The sequence below is a fragment of the Panthera tigris genome, chromosome A3, assembly GCF_018350195.1.
Source record: "Panthera tigris isolate Pti1 chromosome A3, P.tigris_Pti1_mat1.1, whole genome shotgun sequence".
In the NCBI taxonomy this organism is placed as follows: Eukaryota; Metazoa; Chordata; class Mammalia; order Carnivora; family Felidae; genus Panthera; species Panthera tigris.
Window position 1 is genome coordinate 72516085 of NC_056662.1, and position 7023 is coordinate 72523107.

The window sequence follows — 7023 nt, forward strand, 5'->3', positions numbered from 1 at the left end:
ATAAATTCTCTGCAATAGACCTCACAATTGACTGGCAGACATCACTGAGGACCGATATAGTACTTCTGTCTTAGGGAATGTGTTTTAGTGCGATATCGAGGGTCTGGGGTCAAATAGCCCAGTTAGTGGACTACTATCATAGGCTAGATTAGTGGTTCTCAATGTTTTCAAGTATAGGGACATGTTTCTGCATTTCAAAAAGCTTATGGTTCTTTACAAAATAATAATTGAACTTTTAGTATCCATTGTTTGAGAAAACATATAACAACAAAATGCACTGATGATTCCCAGGTTCAGTTCTCTCTCTTTTTTTTTTTTTTTTTTTTAACCGCTGGGGTGTGTCTCTCCACAATGAATTCCATAGTCTATTAAAGTTATAAGTGCCTGTTGCTACAAATAGTGCTCTTAAATTTCACAAGAATATTTGAATGCTTTCAAACAGTTCTTTTATTAGGTATTTTCATGGAATTAAAGCTTTTACCAGGATAGAGGGTTGTTTTTTCTGTTTACCAAAGAGAGGAAAAAAACAAACAAACATGGTTCTTCATAAAATTTACTATTTTTTAAATATCTTAGCGAATGTGCCAAAGGCTTTCAGTCCTTAACATTGCTATTAATTATATGTATTTTAAGGTTTAAAGCATTTTCCAATCTATTATCTCATTGGATCTTTATAATAATCAGATGGAAACAGGGCAAATGATAACATGTATATCAATCTTACAGCTAATAATAGGTTCAGAGAACTGAAGGAGTTTCCCCCAGTTTGCAGTTAACAAGCAGCAAAGCCAGGGCCAGAACCTAAGCCTCCCAGTGCTCTGTCCATTCATCCCCAAATGTCAATGCACAGAGCAGTGCTGGCCCATTACAAATGGAAAAACAAGGACAGTGTAAGGAGTATCAAAGCAAATATTTCAAAATTTTTATTAAGAGATTATCACTTTATTGCTTTTTGGGATTTAAAATGCTCTTTATTAGACTTCTTATCACTAGGATGGACTAAGTTGATGCGGGAAGACTTCATTATTCCTGCATAGACAAAGCCTTGATAAGGTATTACAAAAAGCTTTGAAGTACGTAACTAAGCACTAAAACAAGACAGAAATCCTCAAGTTCCAGAAATAAGGAGAATGCTAAAAAGTGGTGATCAAGAAGTAAGGCAACCAGAGAGGTGGAATCAAATTTGACCTTAGGAGTGGCAATGGGGGTTAAGGCCCCACATGCAGTGGAACTGGAGTTGAGCATAGAGCCAGGATTCCAGAAGAGTTTTGCTGCTGTGAAAAAGACTCTAGAATCTCTCTTTCTGATTAGACTGCAAGGTAGGGGGTAAAACAAACTGATTATCACCCAGACAACACACCTCCTAAAATAAGTCGCGCAAAAAATGGGAGCCAAGTGTGTATTCATGAGTAATAGCGCAGAAAACCCAAACCAAGGTTGCAACAGAAAACCTGAGAACCAAAGAACCAGAAGAATCAGAGAAACGTGAAGGACCCAAGTATAGACAACAGACAAACATAATACTGCCCCATTGTCACACTTTACAATCCTGGGTACAGGATGGAAAGCAATACCTAAGATAAGATGGAAAAAATGTACCCATCTTCCAGGGGAGGGAGTCAGCAGAATTCATCCCCCAAGGATTACAGACAAGAGAGCAAAGAGACTATAAAATTACTAAGCTTAAATGATTCAGGACATAAAAAATAAAAACTATACAGAAAAACCAGAACAGCACAAAAAAATAAGAGGCATATTTCAGGGGAAAAAAGCTATAAAAATTCTAAAGATAAAAAGTATATATCATTTTTTAAAACTTAACTCAGTAGATAAAAAACAAAAAGCTCAGTAGACTAAACATAGCTTAAAACAAAGTTGGAAGACAGTTGAAGAAATCTCACAGAATGAAACACAAAAAGATAAAAAGAAATATTAAAAAGAAAGAGGCACAGAGAATAGAACATTACTAAGTGTTCCAGAAGGACACAATAGAGGGAATATGAGAGAAATCTGCAATAAAAATGGCTATGATAGAGACTACCTGTTCTCAGTAACCAATCTGCCTCTCTGCCTTTTTCATTGAATCACCAACTTTTAGCTGAGAACTTGGCTGTCCAGTATAAAGACAATATTTCCCAGTTTCCCCTATACCTAGATTAGCCATATGACTCTGTTCTGGGATGCAGCCAAAACAGCATGTACAACTTCCAGAAATGTCCTTAAAGGGAGGAGGTAAGATTTTTCTCTCCACCTTTTCCTTCGTAGTAGCTAAAACACTAATGGTATTGTTTAAGTTTGATTAGAGAATCTACTTACTGAGAATGAATGGTAGAATAAAACAGAAGAGTCCCTGAGCCCCTGACACCATCAAATACCACCTGGATAGCCTAATATGTGTGAAAAAGAAATAAATTTCCATCTCGTATGAACCACTTTGATTTAGAGTTGTTTTTTAAGGTCACTTATGGCAGAATCTATTCATAACTAATGCAATCAATGGTTGAGAATTTTCTACAATTAAAGAAAGATGTGAATCTTCAATTTGAAGAGGCAAAATGAATTTTGAGCTAGAAAAAAGGAAATTAAATCCACACATGGACATAGAATAATAAAACCACAAATGTACAGAGAAAAACTTTAAAAGCAAATCAGAGAGAAAAGTGATTGTTACCCATAAGAAAAGACAAACTTCTCATCCACAATGAGAGACGCAAGAAGAAAATGGAGTAATACTTTGAAAATGGTGGAAGGCAATACTGCTCAACATAGAATCCCATGCTTAACTGAACTATAATTCAAGAATGAGGAGAAAATATGGACATTGTAAGACATACACAGTTTGGCAATAATAGCAAGTACTTATATAACACAACTTTACAAGGCACTGTTCTAAGCGCTTTATATATTTTAACTCATAATCTTTGCAACAGCCCTCTGAGGTAGATACTATTAATATTGCTATATTAGAGATGATGTAACTAAGATACAGGGAGGCTAAGTAACATGCCCAAGGTCACACAGCTAGTATCCGACCAAACTGGGATTCAAGCACAGGCATTCTGCTTCAGATGCCATGGTTTTAATTGCTCATCTTCAATGAAATTACTACTGAAAGATGTCATTTATTTTATTTTGTTTTTAAAGATGTCTTTTTTTTTAAGTTTATGTATTTTGAGAGAGAAGTAAGTGTGAATGGGGGAGGGGCAAAGGGAGGAGGGAGGGAGAGAGACACAGAGAGAGAAAGAGAATCCCAAGCAGGCCCCAAGCTGCCAGCATAGAGCCCGACATGGGGGTTCTAACCCATGAAGCTGTGAGATCATGACCTGAGCTGAAACCAAGATTTGGATGCTCAACCCACTGAGCCACCCAGGCGCCCCTGAAAGATGTCCTTTAAAAGATCGATACAGTGTTCACTTCAGCAGCACATCTACTACAATTGGAATGATCCAGAGAAGGTTTGCATGGCCTGTGCACAAGGATGACACACAAAAGCTTGGTATGGAACTTGGACAGAAAAAGTAGGATATAAGCAGAAAAACAAGGAAACTAAATCAGCAAATAATATTGATTAACTTACCTATTAACACAAAAACATTCTTTCATGAAATAATTCTGACAATAGATTCTAGGGGATTTTTTCCCCTTGTAGTGTCTGTATTTGGCAAAGAGAAAATATCTGATGACTTTATGTCAATTCCCCCCAAATTTTGGTAATTTTCCTAGTGTGTGAAATCATAGTCTGGCAACTAGTGATCTATTGTGCAACAAAGATTTTTTTTTTTCAAAAAAGCAAATTTGCAAAGTTAATTACTAGTGTGTCATGCAAAACAAATATTTATTCGTATTAGGATATTTTTTTGGTTATCTGGATTCATGCTGTAAGGACAGGCTGCATGTAGCCATTAGTGAGAATCACTGTTTTCCTCAAACATGGCTCCTGTGAAGGAAATACTGTAAGTCAAAATGTCAAAAAGGAAGAAAAAAAAAAAAACCCACCACAGAAACTCATTGCTAACTTATTAAGGTTTCTGGAGAGAATGCTTTTTGTTGATGAATTATATCAAAGTCATCTACAGTATTTCAGCCAAGAAGGCAGAGCCCAGTACTGTTACATGCCCACCAAAATCAAAGATGGATAACCATACTGAACAATTCTGAAGGAGTGAATTTTGGGAGAAATAGAAAAAACATGTTACATTTTACTTACTTGTAATAATAACTATTATAAAAATTTTCTTCAAATTGCTCTGTCAACTTGTTGATTCTGTAGATTGAGAATGCCAATTTCATACAATTTCCTCATTCTTTAGTCAACTTTGCATCAGAAAGAGATACCCCCAAAATGGTCCCCAGAGTTCCCAGTAATTGGTTTCACAATCCTAAGCAAATGAATTGAAAAAAATGTATGACCTAGCACAGTTTTCATGGCTAGAATCTTTTTTTTTTAAGTTTATTTATTTATTTTGAAAGAGACAGAGATAGCACAAGTAGGGGATGGGCAGAGAAAGAGAGAGAGAGAGGATCCCAAGCAGGTTTCATGCTACCAGTGCAGAGCCCAACAGGGGGCTTAAACTCACAAAACCGAGAGATCATGACCTGAGCCAAACCCAAGCGTTGGACACTTAACCAAGTGAGCCACCCTGTACCCCTCATGTCTAGAATCTTAATTGTAGCACTAACAGAAACCAAATTTCCAAATTAAGTTCTTCTGTAAAAACCATTTTTTTAGGGTGCTATTGTTTGTTTGCTTTTGCTTTTCTTTTTTTATAGCAGCAAGAGCTTATGTGTTTCTGTGGAAGGAGTTGGGGATAATGAGAAGGTATTTTTAAGAGGCAGCCTATAAAGCCAAAGTTCCCATGAAAGTCCCCTATACAGCCCATGATGTCCAGTATATAAAATTCTGTACACAGTAATTCTTATATACACTTAAAAATATCACTGAGCTATGAAGACAAAAGGAAAATCCCTATCAGATGTCTGCCTATCTATAGGCATTCTGTTTTTATATTAGGCTTCTATAACCTTAGTACATGCTTATGTAGTAAAGGATGAACCTTGCCCAAAGAGAGGTCTGGCTTTTGCCCTTGACCCCTGTGAAGTAACTTCTAAGACCTTGGAATATTCTGCTTGACAAAAGTGTCTTTGTTTACCTGGGACCCTGGGCCATGTCAGAAGGTCTGTGCTAACGATGTAATTTTTGGTGGTGGGGAGTGATCTTGGGCCACACAGTATTACTTGGACCTTTGGAGGGGCGAGAGACTAAGGTCAGCCAGGTAGGCAGTTAACCTTGACTATATGACCAAGCTCAATAAAAACTATGGATACCAAAACTCAGCAAAACATCCTAGTGGCAATAATCCATGTGTATCATCACATATTACTCAGAGAAGTTAGTACTGCTCACAACTCCACAACTTTGGGAGAGGACAAATGGAAGCTCTTGCTTGGAATTCTCCTGGACACTGCCTCATGTGCCTCTTTTCTCTACTGATTTTATCATGTGTCCTCTCACTGTAATAAACCATAACTGTGAGTATAAGAGCTTTTAGTGAGTTCTATGAGTCCTTCCAGCAAATTATTGAATGTGAAGGTGGTCTTGACAACCCTCAAATTTGATGTCAGAAGTCAGGGTGGTCTTGGGGACTCTCAAACCTTGCAATATGGATTCATCTTCTGTGAGAATTAAGCAAGATAATGATGTCTACAGTGAAAATCCTTAGTAGTGTGGAATCTCTCACTGTATTAGAGAAAGTTTAAATATTTGATAAAAGTTAGTAATAAGTTATATTCATTTTGCTATAAAAATGTTCCCAAGCATTTTAAATTACAACTTCTGAAATTTTTAAGGACAGAGTATTGATTTTACAACAAGTAATCTCACATATGGTACCAAAAAATGGCCAAAAGAAGAACTCTAGATCAATCACTGAAACTCTCATTTCTTCAATCAATCCTTTGGAACATTCTGTAGGCCTTGGAGTGGAAATCACAATTTCTGGCCTGTGTACAGCAGCCTCCCTCACAGACTTCCTTTAACTTTCCCACAGAGTCTTAAATAATCCCTTTATTAAAACTCCTCATTCACCCCATTTGAGTGGCCACTATTTCCTGGCTGAACCTGACCAACGCAGTGATTGGCACTAAGGCTACATGTGATCACGGAATTTTCTGTGTTTAAATATATATTTTTAAAATGTTTATTTATTTTTGAGAAAGAGAGCAAACACATGTACATGGGGGAGGAGCATAAAGAGAGGGAGAGAGAGAATTCCAAGCAGGCCCTGTGCTATTAATGCAGAACCCAACACAGGGCTGGAACCCACAAACCATGAGATCATGACCTGAGCTGAAATCAAGAGCCAGATGCTCAACTAACTGAGCCACCCAGATGCCCCATGATCACAGAATCTTCTTTACACTGAGCTCCAGGTTAGTATTATGATTGATTAAAGTTGACACTTAAAATGCATTTGTCATTCCTAGATTTGGGATTTCACAATATACCTCTTGGTTTGAGCTTCCACCAAGAAACATGAAAAATGTGGCTTATTATTAGACACTTCATTGCTGTCTCACTTCTAATTCACTGAGGAACAACTTACAACACCTCAGTTTTACGACTCTGCCTGTGACCTCAGTGATGGGAATTTTGGCCCAATATATCTGTTAATATATGACATCCACCAGGATGCCCTGTAGCCCAATGAACTTCTGTGTCATACCTCTTTGTTTGCCAGTCACTTGCCTATATATCTCAAATGTCCTCAGAGACCAGAAGGTAACCTAAGAAAGGCAGTGTTATAAACAATGAGGAGTTCTGATTTCTGTCACATCAGAATAAAGACTTCCAAAAATCTACTCCTCCATAAAACAAATGAGAACACTGACAAATATTGTTGAAATCAACTTTAAAATTCTGGAAGTTAACCAAGGGCTTACAACAATTGGAAGAGTATTTATTCACTAAAAATGACTGAATCTCTGTTAGAACAGTAAGCTTTGTGGTATTTTAACTTGCCCAAT

General features: G+C 37.1%; 1 non-coding gene across 1 annotated transcript; it reads left to right on the forward strand.

The window, feature by feature from the left end:
- Positions 1 to 3406: 3406 nt before the first annotated feature.
- Positions 3407 to 3513, forward strand: LOC122237496. Its single transcript, XR_006216106.1, has one exon. It is a non-coding gene; the product is annotated as a U6 spliceosomal RNA (small nuclear RNA).
- The last annotated feature ends 3510 nt before the right edge of the window (positions 3514 to 7023 follow it).